The sequence below is a fragment of the Scyliorhinus canicula genome, chromosome 9, assembly GCF_902713615.1.
Source record: "Scyliorhinus canicula chromosome 9, sScyCan1.1, whole genome shotgun sequence".
NCBI lineage: Eukaryota > Metazoa > Chordata > Chondrichthyes > Carcharhiniformes > Scyliorhinidae > Scyliorhinus > Scyliorhinus canicula.
The window spans coordinates 32,303,836-32,322,763 of NC_052154.1; positions in this window are offsets into that span (position 1 = coordinate 32,303,836).

The window sequence follows — 18,928 nt, forward strand, 5'->3', positions numbered from 1 at the left end:
GACTTTCACAGCCTTCACCTGTCCAGGTGTGAAGAACATTTCTGTTGTGATGCCACCTGTCTGCACAGGGCGCCATTTCTGTGTGCTATCTATAAATTAGTTTATAGGCTATTGTGTCAACTCTAGCTGATGTTACTGTATTTAGCCACAGGGGATTTGGCTTGGGATACATTACGTTAGTAACAAAGGGAGTTACTGCTTCATGGCAGATTTATATCAATGTGGACATAAATGCAGTACTAAATTGGTCATATAGCAGCAAAGGAACAAAGTAGCTCACTTGTACGCATTATATGCACCAACCCACCAGGCATCGTGCTGTAAGTGACCATTATGGCCAATGGACAGAGTCTTAAGTTATTCCACATTGAACTCAAGCACCAGAGGAGAAAGCACACGCATGCTCAACCCTTGCAGCACTTCAACATCAAACCGTACCAGTGTCACAAAATGTAACTAGCTTGAAAAGGAGCTCATGTGCATTTTAAAATAGTATGTGGCACTACACTGTCCATGGGTAAACTGAGTGGGAGACATTGCATCCTATTGATTTAACCTGAGGATCACCACCCCTCAGCTGAGGGGCAAGGTTGAGAGTGACCTCATGAGAATACTAAGTTTCTGTCAAATTATCCAAATATGATTTCAATTGCAGCTTTGAGTCTACATCTTTCTCAATAGATATTGGAATACTTGTTTCAAACTATGGAAAACTGATTTTAAATCAATTTTTGTCTGATTTTAAAATCAATTTCTGTCACTCTCCACAGATCAGACCCTGGCTTGAATGCTTTGATTTCAATATTAGAATAGACAATAGATGAAACTGATGAGTAATTATGGCATATTTTCTGAAGTTCGGAACTATAACATTGTGTACTTATCTAGAACAAAGAACAATACAGCACAGGAACAGGCCCTTCTGCCCTCCAAGCCTGTACCGGCCCTGATACCAACCTTTGCCAAAACCCTCAGCACGTCCTTGTGCCGTATGCCTCTATACCCATCCTATCCATGTGTTTGTCAAGGTGCCTTTGAACGCCGTTAATGTATATGCTGCCACAATCTCCCCTGGCAACGCGTTCCAGGCACTCACCACCTTCTGCGTAAACAACCTGCCTCGCACATCTCTTAACTTGCACCGTTTCAATGTTGAAAAAAACACCCCAAGGCACCGCAGAACTTAAAGAGAAATAGAAGAAACAGATGGCAAGTCAGCTTATAGAAATAGTGGTTAAAAGCTTGATTGAAGGGAATGCAATACAGAGGTGAAAATATTTAGGAATGTAGCTCCAGAGATTATAACTGAAGTAACCAAACGGTCTAGCAATAGTTGAGTGAAGAAAATAGGGGAGTGCATTGAAGAGCTTAATGAAGAGCTTAATCAGAGAGCCTATCGGAAGAACGTCGAAGGAGATTGTAAACATGAGCTAGACAAGTCCATGAAGAAATTGATGGGCCAGGGTGAGGAATTTAATGCCTTAACCCTAATCACTGGGGAATCAATACAGATCAACGAGGATTGGGAGATGGGCGTATAAAATGTATTTTGAGACAGAATACCTGTGTCGGACCTTAAGACAAATTGATGTCTCTTGAGAGTGGTGAATGGAGAGTATTGTAACAGTTGAGTGGAGCTCACAAAGCCATGTTCAAATGATCTTTAAAGGTAAATGAGAATAAGGCAGAAGCAGATAATGGGTGGCAAATTTGGTTGCAACAAAGAGTTCAGTCGCCCCCACATCCAGGAGACCTGATCCAGTTTGTGAAATCAGGCAGTTAACTGGCCACTGACAGGCCTCTCATCCCCGAGGCCACCACAGGGGGGCCCAAATTGCCTCCCCAAATTCTGCCGGCCAATCAGAAACCAGCAACTGAGTGGCACGGTAGGGCAGCACGGTGGCACAGTGGATTAGCCCTGTTGCCTCATGGCGCCGAGGTCCCAGGTTCGATCCCGGCTCTGGGTCACTGTCCGTGTGGAGTTTGCACATTCTCCCCATGTTTGCGAGGGTTTCGCCCCCACAACCCAAAAGATGTGCAAGGTAGGTGGATTAGCCACGCTAAAATTGCCCCTTAATTGGAAAAAAATTAATTAGGTACTCTAAATTGTTTTTTAAACTGGGTGGCACGGTTGCTCAGTAGTTAGCACTGCTGCCTCAGCGCTGAGGATCCGGGTTCGATCCCGGCCCTGGGTCTCTGCTCTTGTGGATTTTGCACATTCTCCCCATGTTTCTGTGGGTCTCGAAGATGTGCAGGGTAGGTGAATTTGCCATGCTAAATTGCCCCTTAATTGGAACAAAAAAGAATTGGGTCGATCAAAGAAAAGTACAGCACAAGGACAGGCCCTTGGGGCCCTCCAAGTCAGCTCCGATCATGATGCCTTAACTTTTTTTTAAAACTTCTGCCCTTACTCGGTCCGTATCCCTCTATTTCCTCCCTATTCATGTACCCATCCAGAAGCCTCTTAAATGTTACTAATGTGCCTGCTTCCACGACATCCTCTGGCAGCATGTTCCAGGCACCCACCACTCTCTGCACCTTCCTTAAACTTTCCCCCTCTCACCTTGAACCTGTGGCCCTTTGTAGTTGACACCTCCACTCTTGGAGAAAGCCTCTGACTATCCGACGAATGCATCAACTATCTCATTAGCTGCTTCTTTCAAGGCTTTGGGGTGAAGTTGATTCGGACAATTTGCTCAATATCACTACCCTGGTGATTGTAATTTTCCCGAGTCCCTTCCTCCCAGTTACTGATTTACAGCTATTGCTGGGATGTTACAGGTGTCCTTGATTGCGAAGACAAATGCAAAATACCTGTTTCATTTATCCACCACAGGACTGCAGAGTGGTACAGTGGTTAGCACCGCTGCCTCACGGCATCAAGGACTCGGTTCGATCCCGGTCCCGGGTCACTGTCTGTGTGGAGTTTGCACATTCTCTCCATATCTGCGTGGGTCTCACCCCCACAACCCAAAGATGTGCATGTTAGGTGGATTGGGCATGCTAAATTGTCCCTTGGAAAAAAATAATTGAGTACTCTAAATTTATTTTTAAAAATAATTTATCTGCCACAGTCCTACTTTCCCTGATCAACTCCCCAGACTAACTTTCTATCGGACCAACACCCATTTTAACTCTTACTTAAATATGTAAATATCTTCCTATCTGTTTTATATTTCTAACTAGATTTTCCTCATCCTCACATTTTCCCTGCTTATTAATTTTTAAAAAAAGTATTTTTATTCCAATTTTCAACATTTTACAACAAAATAAATACGCCCAGCACATTAAACCCCACGCACCCCTATCGACCACCCTCCTCAACAGTCAACGGTACCTAACTCCAAAATGCGGAATGAACAAACCCCCAAATCTTGTGGAACCATCACTCCCCCACCCTGGGCTCATGGCACCTTCTCCGAGGCTAAAGCCTCCAATAGGTCTCCCCGCCACACCCCGAGACACAGGGTGGAGAAGCTGACTTCCATCCCAACGTGAACCGCCTGCACTCTAAATTTATCCCAAAAGAAAGGAAACCAGCGTCTATCCCATGTCAACAGTGCCTCTGTGCAGTGGCTGCTGCCACGCAATGTTCTGAAGCCTTCGCCAGGAATCGTCACTGTACCCCTGAAGACAGCTGGGTGGAGCAGGGTGGGAGTCATGGGGAGGAGGTCAGATACAAGGGTGTCTTTCATTGGCCCTCTCCCCTTCCCAATGCAAGGTCCCTCGATCAGTCACTGTACCTGTGAACTACAGGTACCTCCACCCCCATCCATTGTTAGGAAACCTCTGAAACCAGGGGACGTCCGTGCAAGTCCTGTGCAAATTCTGGGCGGCTTGGGGATAATTGACCTTCAGTGGCTCATTAGTGAACTGAATTGAAATCCTGCCAGTGAGCACAATTCCTATGTTGGTCTCTTCTCACCTCCCATTAAATTGGGTCAGTTTTCCTGCTGCCTCATTCTTCCAGTCTTTATGTCATTATGCCCAATCCCACCTGTTCCGCTAAATCCCAATCTGTGTTGCAGAGATAGAAGGAATTCTCCAATAAGTAGTTTGTCTTGTTGGCACATATATAATGTTCTGAGTGATATATTCCCTAAGTGGGAACTTCCTTCATCCCCTACCCCACCTTTCCTGTAAGTATTGGCTGAATATAATTTCCATGGTATCTGATACATCCGCTGTTATTTATTTGTTGACCTTGGTGTTATCAGCACGCTATTTGATGTCGTTTCCCCTGATATCCATACATACATTTCCAGATAGGGGTATTCAAAAGGGATAAAGAGTGGAAGAACTGTCTGGTTTCCCCCTGATCTAATCAGAGGGTAATTGTAGCAATTCGATTGCCTCCTCAGCTGAGATCCTCAAACGTGGAAAGACACTGGGTCAGGTTCAAGGCTTCCCTGATCCTTTTACAGTAAGGTCCTTGAGGAAACTTTAAAATAAACGGTTCTAATTATTCTGACCTTCAGTTGACAAGACCAGATGACGAATACACGATCTGTTCTTAAGCATCTATGAATATCACTAACAGGATGAGGGCTTGAACAAATGGCAGCTAACCTGGAAAGAGGCCTAGCCAGCTTGACAAGTCAGAAATTTATTCATGCATTCGAATTCTTCGCTCATATATCTCATGTGGAAATGTTGCAATGAAATGGCTCATAAGGACCCATTTGCAAGGTATCCACTCGCCACCATTTCTGTCAGTGACTCAGTCTCGGCGTGGGCTGTCTAAACCTCGGCCTAGATATTTGTTGGCGTCATAGAATGGTTATGGCACAAAAGGAGGCCGCTCAGCCCATTATGCCAATGCTACCTCTTTGTGAGATAAGCTCAGCTAGTCCCACCCCTCCGCCTTTTCACAATCATCTTGCAATTTGTTTCTCCAATCACCTTTTAAAAGCCACAATCGGGTCTGCCATTACCACCCACTGAGGCAGCACATTCCAGATCCTCCAGACCGGCTGCGTTAAAAAAAAAGTCGTTCCCATTTTGCCTTTTGTTCTTTTGCCGATCACCTTAAATGTGTCCTCTGACCCTTGACCCACACACCAATAGGAGCAATTTCTCCCTTTCTACTCTGTCCAGATCCTCATGAATTAGAGCACCTTTATCAAATCCCCTTTCAATCTTCTGAGGAGAACAGCCTCAGCTTTGTCAAGCTATCCTCGGAACTGAAGTCCCTCAACCCTGCAACCGTTCTCATGGATTTTTACTGCACCCTCAGCAATGTCTTCACATCCATCCTAAAGTGTGCCACCCAGAATTGGACACAATCTTCCAGTTGAGATTGAACCACTGATTTATAAAGACGCATCATAACTTCCTTGCTTTTGTACTTGCCTCTATTTAGGAAGCCCAGAATCTCATTTGCCTTATTATACTTGCGCAAACTGCTTTCTCACCTTCAGTAATTGTGCAGTTACACCTCAAGTCTCCCTGCTCCTGCACCCCTTTCGAATTACATCTTTTATTTAAATGACTTTTCTTCATTCTTCCTATATTGAATTTCTACTGTGAACAACGAGGCCATTCTGCCCATTGAGTCTGCACCAGCACTCTGAAAGACTATCCGACCTATTGCAATTTGTTTATTGCCCCCTATCCCCATAATCCCAACTAACCCACACATCTTGGCAGGGCAATTTTACCACGGCCAATCCACCTAACCTGCACATCTTTGGACTGTGGGAGGAAACCAGAGCACCCAGAGGAAACCCACACAGACACAGTCACCTAAGGCTGGAATTGAACCTGGGATTCTGGTGCTGTGAGGCAGCAGTGCTAACCACTGATAATTAATTATCATTAATTTCATTGACCATTTACCAACCCAATCTGTATCCTCCGAAAGTCTATTCTCCTTGCACTTCACAATACAGGGTACTTGCAAGTTTGTGTCACCTGCAACTTGTAAAGTTGTGCCCTGCACACCAAATCAAGTTCATAAATATAGTTCAATACAAGTATCAGCCCCAAAATTGATCCCAAAGAGCCCCACTATATATCTTCCTCCAGTCGAAGAAATCACTTTTTTCCACTATTCTTTGGTTCCTACCACTCGACCAACTTCCTCTCCGTGTTGCACCTGACCCTTTTATTCCAAGGCGTCAACCTTGCTGATGTCATGTGGCACTTTATGAAACACCTTTTGGAACTCCATGAACCACATTACCCTCATGAACCCTTTCTGTTACCTCATTAAAAAATGAACACCTAACTGTACCTCATGGACTGCGCGTGTTACTTTTACCCTGGAACTGTGCAATTATCAGCTATCATCTAACTGAATAGAGGAAAAACCTCAAGGGACTGAATAGCTGCTATGACAATGTAAGTTAGGAGTATTTTGAATGGAAACTACTGTATTTAAATCTGTCCTGCCAATTAGCTCCAGCAGAGGGCATACACGTGAACTAACTTGATCCACACATGTGACAAAAAACGTAACCAGTCTCACACTTTTATCAATTAAAAAAAAACCCATTTTATTAGGATATTTATAGTTTTTATAATAATAACAACAACAACAGCATAAACATAGTATATAAAACATTTCCATCCTGACACGTTCCTCACACCCCCAACAAAGAAAAAATAGCCTAACCCCCCCTCCACCTAGATTTCTGCCTTTGCTGATATTTAATTTTCTCCAATAAAGTCGTCAAATGGCAGCCACCTCCGGACGAACCCTAACATTGGCATTTTAGGGCGAACTTTATTTTCTTGAGAATGAGAAACCCAGCCATGTCACTAACCCAGGTTTCTGATTTCAGGGGCTTTGAGTCTCTCCACATTAACAGTATCCATCTCCAGGCTACCTCGGAGGCAAAGGCCAAAACGTCGGCCTCTTTCGCCCCTAAACTGCCGGCTCTTCCGACGCTCCAAAGATTGCCACCTCCGGACTCGGCATCAGCCGTGTTTTAAGTACCATGGACATGACATCAGCGAAACCTTGCCAAAATCCTCTAAGCTTCAAGCATGCTCAAAACATGTGGGCATGATTTTCTGGTCCTCCCACGCACCTGTCCGCTATCCCAAAAAACTTGCTCATCCGGGCCACCGACATGTGTGCCCGGTGGACTATCTTAAATTGTATCAGGCTGAGCCGGCACATGATGGGCATGTGTTAACCCTGCCTAAGGGATCCTGCCACAAACCCGCCTCCATCTCTCCCCCTAGCTCATCTTCCCACTTGCCCTTTAGCTCCTCTATCTGAGTTTCCTCTGACTCCATAAGCTCTTTGTAGATATCGGATACCTTCCCCTCTCCCGCCCCCATTCTGGAAACTACCCTGTCCTGTATCCCCCGTGGTGGCAGGAGCAGAAAGGTCGACACCTGCCTTCTCAGAAAATCCCGTACCTGCAGATACCTAAACCCTTTCCCTGCTGGCAGGTCAAATTTATTCTCCAATTCCTTCAAACAGGGGAAGCTCCCATCTATAAATAAATCTCCCATCCTCTTGATTCCTGCTCTCTGCCATCTCCATAATCCACCATCCAGTCTTCCCGGTACGAACCGATGGTTATTGTAAATCGGAGCCCAGACCGATGCTCCCTCCTCTCTCCTAAATTTCCTCCAGTGCCCCCAGGCTCTCAGGGCCGCCACCACCACCGGGCTTGTGGAGTACTGGGCCGGCGAGAACAGCAGAGGTGCCGTTATCAGTGACCCCAGACTTGTTTCCTTGCATGATGCCACCTCTACACGCTTCCCCCCCCCCCCCCCCCCCACCACACTACCCACTTCCTAATCATGGCTATATTTGCCGCCCAGTAGTAGTTACAAAAGTTCAGCAGTGCCAACCCACCCTCCCCCCGGCTACGCTCCAGCAACACTTTCTTTACTCGCGGGGTTTTACCCGCCCACATAAAGCCCAAATCACCCTATTTACCCGTTTAAAAAAGGCCCTCGGGATAAAGATGGGGAGACACTGAAAAACAAACAGAAATCTGGGGAGGACCATCATTTTCACAAACCTTCCTCCGGGTGCTCCGGTTTCCTCCCACAGTCCAAAGATGTGCGGGTTAGGTGGATTGGCCATGCTAAATTGCCCGTAGTGTCCTAAAAAGTAAGGTTAAGGGGGGGGGGGGTTGTTGGGTTACGGGTATAGGGTGGATACGTGGGTTTGAGTAGGGTGATCATGGCTCGGCACAACATCGAGGGCCGAAGGGCCTGTTCTGTGCTGTACTGTTCTATGTTCTATGTTCTATGTACCCTGCCCGCCAGTGAGAGCGGGACCATGTCCCATCTCCTAAAGTCCTCCTTCATTTGCTCTACAAGCCAGGACAAGTTTAGCTTGTGCAATGTCTCCCATTTCCTTTATCAATTGTTAATATCATGGGGTAACATGTGCAATATCAATCCATAGTGAAAATATGTTTCAAATTGCTGAATAAACAGGTTAAATACTTCACTGAGTGATGTCAGGCCACATAACTCAAAGTTCCAAGTGGATGAATGATTTCCTGCGAAACAGCAAAATAATAAGGCCTTTTTTCCTCGTAATACATTAGTGGCTACATCATTCGAGTTACTTGTATTGTGTGTAGTAGATCTATTAGGGAATTATATTTAAATTAGTCATAAGAAAGTCTTTTCAGAGCAAGTATATTTATATAAAACCCTGTAGTGCTTTGATTGAGAGATCATGGGCGGGATTCTCCGGTATCCGGCGGGCAGGCCACACCGGCATCAAAGAGTGAACCACTCCGGCATCGGGCGGCCCGGAAGGTGCGGAATCCTCCTCACCTTCGGGGGCTAGGCCGGTGCTGGAGTGGTTGGCGCCATGCCAACCGGCACCGAAGGGCCTCCGCCGGCCGGCGCGAGTTGGCACATGCGCAGTTCCCAGAACTGCTGCCATGATTCCTGCGCATGCGCAGGGGTTTTTTCTCTGTGCTGGCCATGCAAAGCTTTACAGCGGCCGGCGCGGAGGGAAAGAGTTCCCCCATGGCACAGGCCTGCCCGCAGATAGGTGGGCCCCGATCGCGCCCCGCCACCGTGGGAGCCCCACCCCCCCCACGGCCAGATCTTCCCCCCCCCCTCCCCCTCAGGACTCCGCAGGCCGCCCGCAGAGACAGGTCCCGCCCGTAAGAACTTTGTGTAATTTGCGGCGATGTGTCTGGCCGAAAACAGACAGCCGCTCAGCCCATCGCGGAGCGGAGAATCGCCAGGAGGGCCGCTGCCAACGGCCCCCGACCAACGCTGCATGATTCCCGCCCCCGCCAAAAAAGCAGCACCGGAGAATTCGGCAGCAGGCGTCAGGGCGGGATTCACGCTGCCACTCGGTGATTCTCCGGCCCGGCGGGGGGGGAAGGAGAATCCCGCCCCATGTATGAAATTATGAGGGGCATAGATAGAGTAGATAGGGAGAAGTCTTTCCCCTTGGTGGAGGGATCAATGACCAGGGGGCATAGATTTAAGGAAAGGGGCAGGAGGTTTAGAGGAATTGTGAGGAAAAGCATTAACATCCAGAATGTGGTGAGAGTCTGGAACTCACTGCCTGAAAGGGTGATGGAGGCAGAGACCCTCATACATTTAAGAAGTATTTAGATGTGCACTTGCGATGCCACGGCACACAAAGCTGTGGGCCAATTGCTGGAAAATGGGATTAGAATACTTTGGTGGTTGTTTTTCACTGGTGTGAAAGGGCCAAAGGGCCTTTTCTGTGCTTATAAACCTCATGACTAAATGAATGTAATTCTTCCACTTTTTTGCATTTCTGTATTAATTCCACAGCAGCCAGAATTTCAAGATATTTAGTGCATCCCTTACATTTACAATAGTGTAATAGCAGTATTGAATACATTTCAACATCATCTACATCAACAAATTTACATTTAGATGACATGTCTTTAACATTTTAGTGTATCTTATTCTGAATAAATCGGATTACCACCCTGGCAATTTTTTCATTACTTCAATGCCATGTATCTTCCATGTATTTAAGGGGTATCAATTGGTTTCATAGGTTCTCGGGGGGGTAAAAAACCTATGAAAATGTTGCCCTGATGTTTGAGATGGACAATGTTACATAATTTCCTCCTCCCAAATTCCATGAAAACACAGGGGGCACGATTCTCCGTTGGCTGACGCCAAAATCACGAAACGCGATTCTTGTCCCCTGTTGTCTTGTCCTCACAATGATTCATACAAAACTGCTGATGACTTACTTAGAATGAGGGTTTATTAGTTAACACATAGAAGGATGACATACAGAATGCTATATAGACTTGATTTCTCGGGAACTACCCGATGTGCGACTGCCCTGTGTACGCCTTACTACCAACTCCCGATAACCAGATGTCACATGACTAATGTCTAACGCCACCTGCTGGTGGGAGGTCGCATTGCTGAGTGTGTGCAATATTATTCACAGGCATATCACCACAGCGATTGGGGGGGAGAATAGGTTCTGACTCTAAAATTGCGGTGGGTGCTGATTTGATGCCAAATCACTATTTTCTGTCACTTCGACAGCGGTCAGGAATGCATGTACAGTAAACACTGTTTGCATGTCATTAGCAGGTCCAACCCGGTATTCTCCGGGGCCTTTGCAATGCTCCGCCTCTGATGAGCCGAGTTCCCGACGGCGCGATTCACTTGTGCTTTTAAAATTCGTGAAACCGAACATTTCTTTGCTGGTGGGAGTGTTAGATGCCGAGTATTCGGCAATTGTTGTGTTGGGCCATGCCACAGGAGGGGAGTCAGCACCCGCAATGGAGATTGGATGTAGGACTGTTAGCAGATGAGGAGGTGTGCGGCGGGTGAGGGAGACCATCCAGAATTATTTGGTGATATGTTTTGGCAGCAACGGTATGGGAATCATTGAAGGCAGTGGTCGGGGGCGGGGGCTAATTTCAATACGGGCTCATAAGGAGAATGTGGAGCAGGCAAAGATGGATCGGCTCGTTAGGGAGATATTCCTGGTGGATAGAAGATACTCAGACGCCCCGGAAGCAGGGTTGTTGAAGGAGCGGCAGAAGCTGCAGATGGAGTTTGGTCTGATATCCACAGGGTAGGCGGTGGGGAAGTTGAGGAAGGCGAAGGGGACGGTATATGAGTATGGTGAGAAGGCCAGTAGAATGCTAGCATAGCAGCTAAGTAAAAGGGAGGCGGCCAGGGAGAAAGGAAGAGTTAAGGACAGAGGGGGGAATACGGTCTTGGACCCAGTGGGGGTGAATGGGGTGTTCAAGGAGTTTTATAGTCGGCTGTATGAATCGGAACCCCCCAGCTGGGATGGAGGTGATGAGGCAGTTTTAGGAAGGGTTGAAGTTGCCGAAGGTGGAGGAAAGTTTGGTGGAAGTAATAGAGGGATTGCAGGCCATGCAGTCGGGCACGGCCCCGGGACCGGATGGCTACCCAGTGGAATTTTACAAGACGTTTTCTGGGATGCTGGGCCGGCTGCTGGTGAGGGCATTTAATGAGGCAAGGGAGCGAGGTGTTCTTCCCCCAACAATGTCACAGGCTTTGATATCATTGATCCTGAAACAGGAGAAGGACCCAGAGCAATGTAGGTCTACAGGCCAATCTCCCTACTGAATGTCGATGCTAAATTACTGGCCAAAATATTGGCCTCGAGGATAGAGGACTGTGTTCCGGGGGTGGTAGGGGAAGACCAGGCGGGGTTTGTTAAAGGCAGACTGCTAACGGCCAATGTTAGAAGTCTCCTGAATGTGATCATGATGCCCTTCGAGGGGGGTGGGGGAAGGGGGGGGGGGTGGTGAGGTGGAGGTGATGATCGCTATGGACGCGGAGAAAGCCTTTGACCGGGTGGAATGGAATTATTTGTGAGAGGTCCTGGGACGGTATTGACTGGGTTCGGTTGCTGTATCAGGCACCGGTGGCGAGTGTGCGGACCAACCAGGTGAGTTTGGACTACTTTAGACTGCACCGGGGGACAAGGCAAGGATGCCCCCTCTCCCCGCTGTTGTTTGCCTTGGCAATAGAGACATTAGCGATGGCGCTGGGAATGGAAGGGGGCTATTCCGGGGGGGTGGAGGGGGGTGGAGTGCTGAAACACAGGGTCGCGTTATATGCAGATGACCTACTCCCATATATTGGGGGAGATTATGCGGATCTTAGGAGAATTTGGCCGGTTCTCGGGGGACAGATTGAATATGAATAAAAGCAAGGTTTCTGTGATCGAGGCGAGGGGACAGGATAGGAGACTGGGGGAACTGCCGTTCAGAGTGGTGGGAGGGAGTTTTCGCTCCCACCTGGTTATTCAGGTGGCACGGGGATGGGAGCAGTTACATTAATTAAATCTGGGCCGGTTAGTTGAACAAGTGAAGGAGGACTTTCGGAGGTTGAACATGCTCCCATTGTCACTGGTGGGGAGGGTACAGACCATCAAGATGATGGTTCTCCCGAGATTTTTGTTTGTTTTCCAGTGCCTCCCTATTTTTATACCAAAGGCCTTTTTTAAGCGGGTGAACATGGTGATCTCTGGGTTTGTGTGGGTGGGTAAAACCCCATGAGTGTAGAAAGTGCTGTTGGAGCAGAGCCGAGGTGGGGGGGGGGGGGGGGGGGGGGGGGGGTGTTGTCACAGCTGAACTTCAGGAACTACTACTGGGCGGCAAACATAGCCATGATCAGGAAATGGGTAGTGGGGGAGGGGTCAGTGTGGGAGAGGGTGGAGGCAGCCCTCATGTAAAGGCACACGTTTGGAGACATTGGTAACGGCTCCTCTGCCGTTCTCGCCGGCCCGGTACTCCACAATCCCAGTGGTAGTGGCGGCCCTGAGAGTTTGGGGGCAGTAGTGGAAGCATAGGGTTCTGGAGGGAGCTTCAGTGTGAGCTCCAATTTGTGGGTATCACCGGTTTGTCCCGGGGAGGATGGATGGGGGGTTACGGACGTGGCAGGGAGCAGGGATTGAGAGGCTGGGAGATCTGTTTATTGAGGGGAGATTTCCCTGTTTGGAGGATCTGGAAATGGAGTTTGAATTGCCCCGGGGGGGGGGGGGGGGGGGATTGGGTTTCGATATATGCAGATAAGGAACTTTGTGCAAAGGCAGGTTTCGGCCTTTTCACTTCTACCGCCGCAGGGGATACAGGACAAGGTAGTTTCTAGATTGGGGGTTGGGAAGGGGAAGGTTGGAAATCTCTAAAGAACTTATGGAGTGGAAGGAAACCCAGATAGGTGAGATAAAACATAAATGGGAAGATGAGTTGGGAAAGGAGATAGGGGCAGGCCTGTGGGAGGATGCTCTGAGCAGAGTCAACACGTCTTTATCATGTGCCAGGCTCAGCCTGATACAATTCAATTCAAGGTGGTTCACTGGGCACATATGACGGTGGCCCGGATGAGCAGGTTTTTTGGGGTAGAAGACAGGTGTGCGAGGTGTGCAGGAGGGCCCGCAAATCATGTCCACATGTTTTGGGCATGCCCGAAGCTTAGGGGATACTGGCGCTGAGTCCAGAGGTAGCAATCTTTGGAGTGTCGGAAGACCTGGGAGTCCAGCAGGGGAGAGAGGCTGACCTTTTGGCCTTTCCCTCCTTGGTACCCCGGAGATGGATATTACTAGCGTCCTCAAAGCTCTCGAAATCAGGGGAATGGGTTAGCGACATAGCTGGGTTTCTCAGACCTGAGAAAATTAAGTTCGCCCTGAGAGGATCAACGTTAGGGTTCGTTCGGAGGTGGCAGCTGATTCAATAATTGGGGGGGGGGGGGGAAGTCAGGCTATTTAATTTGTCTAGATTAGGTGGGAAAAGTGGGAGATGGAGGGATGTGTTATGCACAGAACTATGTTTACATTTGTATTTATATATTTTATTGTTACAAAACCATAAATGCCTTAATAAAATGTTTGTAAAAATATCAAACGGTAAAACCGGTGTCATGGCTGCTAAAGAAGGGAGAGGGGGGTTATGGAACGTGACCAACATCGCCATGGTTTGGTGACAGTTGTGCCGCTGGTCGGGGGGCTTCTGCCAGGGCTGGGGGGAGTAGCGCAGGGTAGACATGTAGTGGGCTGTGGGGTCGGGGTGGACAGGCACGGAACACCATTGCCACAGCCGGCAAGGCAACCATGCAGCCGCACACGCCGCTGACTGTCCGCTGTGAACACAGGTCATATAGGTGTCCCCCCAGGCCACACCCCCTAGGCCCCAGCTGACCAATCAGCTGTATGGGCACGCTCCAACACAACCAGTGCCATCTTGTTGGCTGGGATGAGTGTGTGTGGGGAGTGAAATATGTATGTGTGGGTGCAGCTTTTCAGCCTCCCGAACGTCAATAACGGACCCAGCGAATCGTGCCCCGTTTTTCATTGGAATCGATTGTGTTCCACGAGGCCCCAATTCTAGCCCCTCCACCATTGCTGAATCGGTTTCAATTTTGCTATCGTGAATGTCCACAAATTAGTCTCAGAAGTGGAGAATCCCGCCCAGGGCATCGGATCATCATTGAGAGCATCATCTCAACGAGGCCATCATCTCAACAAGGGCATCATCTCAACCGGGCCATCATCTCAACTGGGCCATCATCTCAACAAGCGCATCATCTCAACAAGGCTGCCATCTCAAAGAGAGCATCATCTCAATGAGGCCATCATCTCAACAAGGGCATCATCTCAACAAGGCTGCCATCTCAACAAGGCTGCCATCTCAACAAGGCTGCCATCTCAACAAGGCTGCCATCTCAACGAGGCTATCATCTCAACGAGGCCATCATCTCAACGAGGCCATCATCACAACAAGGGCATCATCTCAACAAGGCTGCCATCTCAAAGAGAGCATCATCTCAACCGGGCCATCAACGCAACAAGACCATCATCGCAACAAGACCATCATCGCAACAAGACCATCACCTCAACGAGGCCATCATCTCAATGAGGCCATCATCTCGATGAGGCCATCATCTCAACGAGGCCATCATCACAACAGGGCATCATCTCAACAAAGCTGCCATCTCAAAGAGAGCATCATCTCAACCAGGCCATCATCGCAACAAGGACATCATCTCAACGAGGCCATCAACTCGATGAGACCATCATCTCAACGAGGGCATCGTCGCAACTAGATCATCATCTTAACAAGCCCATCATCTCAATGTGGCTACCATCTCAACGGGGACATCATCTCAACAAAGCCATCGTCTCAGTGAGGGCATTATCTTAATGAGGGCATCATCTCAATGTGGCTACCATCTCAATGTGGCTACCATCTCAATGTGGCTACCATCTCAATGTGGCTACCATCTCAATGTGGCTACCATCTCAATGTGGCTACCATCTCAATGAGGGCATCATCGCAACAAGGGCATTGTCTTAACAAGGCCAGTGTCTCAAAAGGCCATCATCTCAACGAGTGCATTTGGATTAATCAAACATAAACAAAACAAAAAGGATGTCAACAATCATAATTCTTTGCCAATGGTATTTCAATGATTCGACGATTAATCAGATTTTCATTTTAAAAGTTTAAATGTAACTTATCAGTATTTTATGTCCATCAAGACAATGTCAAATGGAACTACAAAACTATTTATAATGAGTTTTCCTGACGATAATAATGGCCAATATAATTTCATTCGATTGCAGTCTAATAGTAATTACTTTGCAATGAGATTACAAGGTGTGTTAACCTTGTAAAACATGGAATCAATGAGACCAGTGCCTGACTGCTGATGTCAGAGTGGCAAAAGGAATGCTACATCTGACTTCAATCTCCCTGGGTGAGAGAGGATATATATATCAGTCAGAGTTTCTAACCATTAATAGTGACTCCTGTTGGAAAATATATGTGTCTGGATGTCAAAATTGGGATTTAGTGTGATTCATAACCTACCGATACTACACAATAACCATTTTGAAATAAGGAAGACCAGCTGACAACTGTTTCTCATCATGAATCAGCACCTTCAGGGAAGATGAGAAGATAAAAGGTTCAAGGTTAATTCAGGAACAATGCAGTGGCAGCCAAATTTACTGATGTGTCCATTTCACAACTCGGGGAATTCCAGTTCTTACAGCGTTGATTGCCTGGTGGTGTTCTGCTTCAGTACAAAATATTTCACCCCAAACATACGCATGCAGCACTTGATGAATAAAGACAACCGGCAGGATTCTCCATTCCTGAGACTAAGTGTCGACGACGCCGCAGGATTCGTGGCGTTCCAGCCAAACTGGCGCCGCACCTGGACCGATTCAGCGACCGTTGAGGGGCTAGCATCGGCGCCACATGGATCACATTCAATTCCTATGAGAAATGGTGCCGGATTCGTCGGGTTCATAATTGACACTCAGGAGGCTGACAAGCTGGAGCCGCATATACACACTTCACTCCCCACACACACCATCCCAGCCAATTAGATGGCAGCAGGGAGAGCAGCACCCCGTTTCACTGACTGAGGTTGCACAGCCCCTCTGCTGTAGAGAATTCCAAAGATTCACAACCCTCTGTCAAAATAAATTTCTCCTCATCTTGGTTCTAGATGGCTTCCCCATTGCACCTCATGGGTGCCAAGCTTTGAGCTGCTATAGGCAGTACTGCACCACCGTGCCATCCAGAGTTTTGGTGAATTAAGGGCATAATAGCCAACATATATCTCAATCCGATTCGACACCCAAGTTCTTTAGAGCCAGGCCAGTCCATTAGCATTGCATCAGAAGGTTGAAGCAGAGCTCAAGAGATTGGAGGAGCTGGGTATAATCAGGTTGGTTCAGTTTTCAGTGTGGGCAGTGCCAACAGTTCCTGTCCTTAAACCTGATCGATTGATAAGGATTTGTGGGGACTATAAACTGACCATAAATCAAGCTGCCCGGGTCAATCAGTATCCGACACCTCGAATTGAAGATCTCTGTGTCAAGCTGGTGGGGGCCTCATCTATTCAAAACTGGGCCTCAGCCATGCCTACCTGTAACTAGAGTTGGACGAGGAGTCTCAAAGGTCGCGTATAATCAATACCCACAAAGGCCTCCTTCAGTGTGCCAGACTGCCATTCAGCTTCTCTTCAGCCCTGTGCTATCTTCCAATGCACGATGGAAAATCCCCTCCAGGGAATCCTCAATGATTTACCTTGATGATGTGCTAGTCACCGGCACTACACCAGAAGAACACATGGCCAGCCGAGAGGAAGTATCAAAGAGGTTTCATGATGCAGGGGTCTGCCTAAAATGTGCAAAATGCACCTTTCAGGCCTCTGAAGTTATGTACCTGGGATTTTGCGTTGATGCGACAGAGTTTTTCCCTTTGGAAGAAAAGGTCAAGGTCATACAAAATGTCCCTAAACCCAAAAATGTCACTGAGCTTAAATTCTTCTTCGGTATGGTCAATTACTGTGGAAGGTTTATTTTGAACCTAACCACAACATTGGCACCATTACACCAGCTACACCAGCTATTAAGGAAGAACAGTGGCAATGGAGGGAGCCTGAAAAAGAAGCCTTCTGAGTCGTGAAGCAAACATTGCAGTCTTCAAGTCTCTTGCTGCATTTTGATCCGGGGGAAACCAATAGTGCTGACATGTGACCAATGGGGAGGTGATGGCATAGTGGTATTGTCACTGTATTAGGAATCCAGAGACCCAGAGTAATGCTCTGGAGTCCCAGGTTCAAATTCCACCACTGCAGATGGTGAAATTTGAATTGAATAAAAATCTGGAATTAAAAGTCTGATGATAACCATTGTCAATTGTCGTAAAAACCCATCTGGTTCACTAATGTCCTTTAGGAAAGGAAATCTGCTGTCCTTACCTGGTCTGGCCTAGATGTGACTCCAGACCCACAGCAATGTGATTGACTCTTAACTGCCCCTCAAGGAGCAATTAGGGATGGGCAATAAATGCTGGCACAGCCTGCAATGCCCATGTCCCATGAATGAATAAAAGAAAAAAATCCCCTTACAGTATACGGTGTATGTTTTTTCATACAAAATGGGAGATGGTTAGGATCTTGTATTTCTAATTTTGAGGAGAGAGTGGAGGACCCTCAGGCCTCCCAGAAGAGTCAGTGGTCAGAGCAGTACAGAGACAGGTTGTTTTGGTCTGACACCTTGCAGCAGGTTGGCCTTGGTTAGGCGGGTGGGTGGTGACCCAGTCCCCGGGGCCAGTGTCTTATGTGGTTGATGTTACCAGGAAGACCATAAAGAAACCCGTTGACCACCTGAGGAGTCAGTGGGTGGGGATGCCCAGCGTGGAGTCAACAAGCCCAGTGAGCACGGTGAACATTCCTGTAACTCGTTCAAGCCACGGGAAGTCAGGGGCTTCTGTTCAATCAGCTACATCCGTTGAGGTCGGTGAGACCAGTTCGCCTGCAGTTGAAGTGGTTCTGCCTCAGGTGGCATCGACTGTGGATTACTTTGTTGGCAGCACGGTAGCATAGTGGTTAGCACAATTACTTCACAGCTCCAGGATCCCAGGTTCGATTCCCGGTTGGATCACTGTCTGTGCGGAGTCTGCACGTTCTCCCCGTGTGTGCGTGGGTTTCCTCCGGGTGCTCCGGTTTCCTCCCACAGTCCATAGATGTGCAGGTTTGGTGGATTGGCCATGCTAAATTGCCCTTAGTGTCCAAAATTGCCCTTAGTGTTGGTTGAATGGGGTTACTGGGGATAGGGTGATGCGGGCTTGGGTAGGGTGCTCTTTCCAAGAGCCGGTGCAGACTCGATGGGCTGAATGGCCTCCTTCTGCACTGCAAATTCTATGTAACTCAATCGCCCAACAGAGTGCCAAGCCCATGGCTCGACTATGGAGGTCCAGGAGGGCCTGAATGTCGCCAGATCAATTGATCCTTGGTTGACCCTGTCAACCAATGTACCCTCTGTACTTAGTTTTGGGATAGCCTATTAAGGGTCTTAAGATGGGAGAGTTGTGGTAGCGTGGCCCCTTTTAGGGGGCAAACTCCACTGACCACGTGGCCGGCTTAGGAGCAATCACATGAGAGTGTGTGAACCCCAGCTAATTGGGCGTTTGCATGAGGCCCTGGG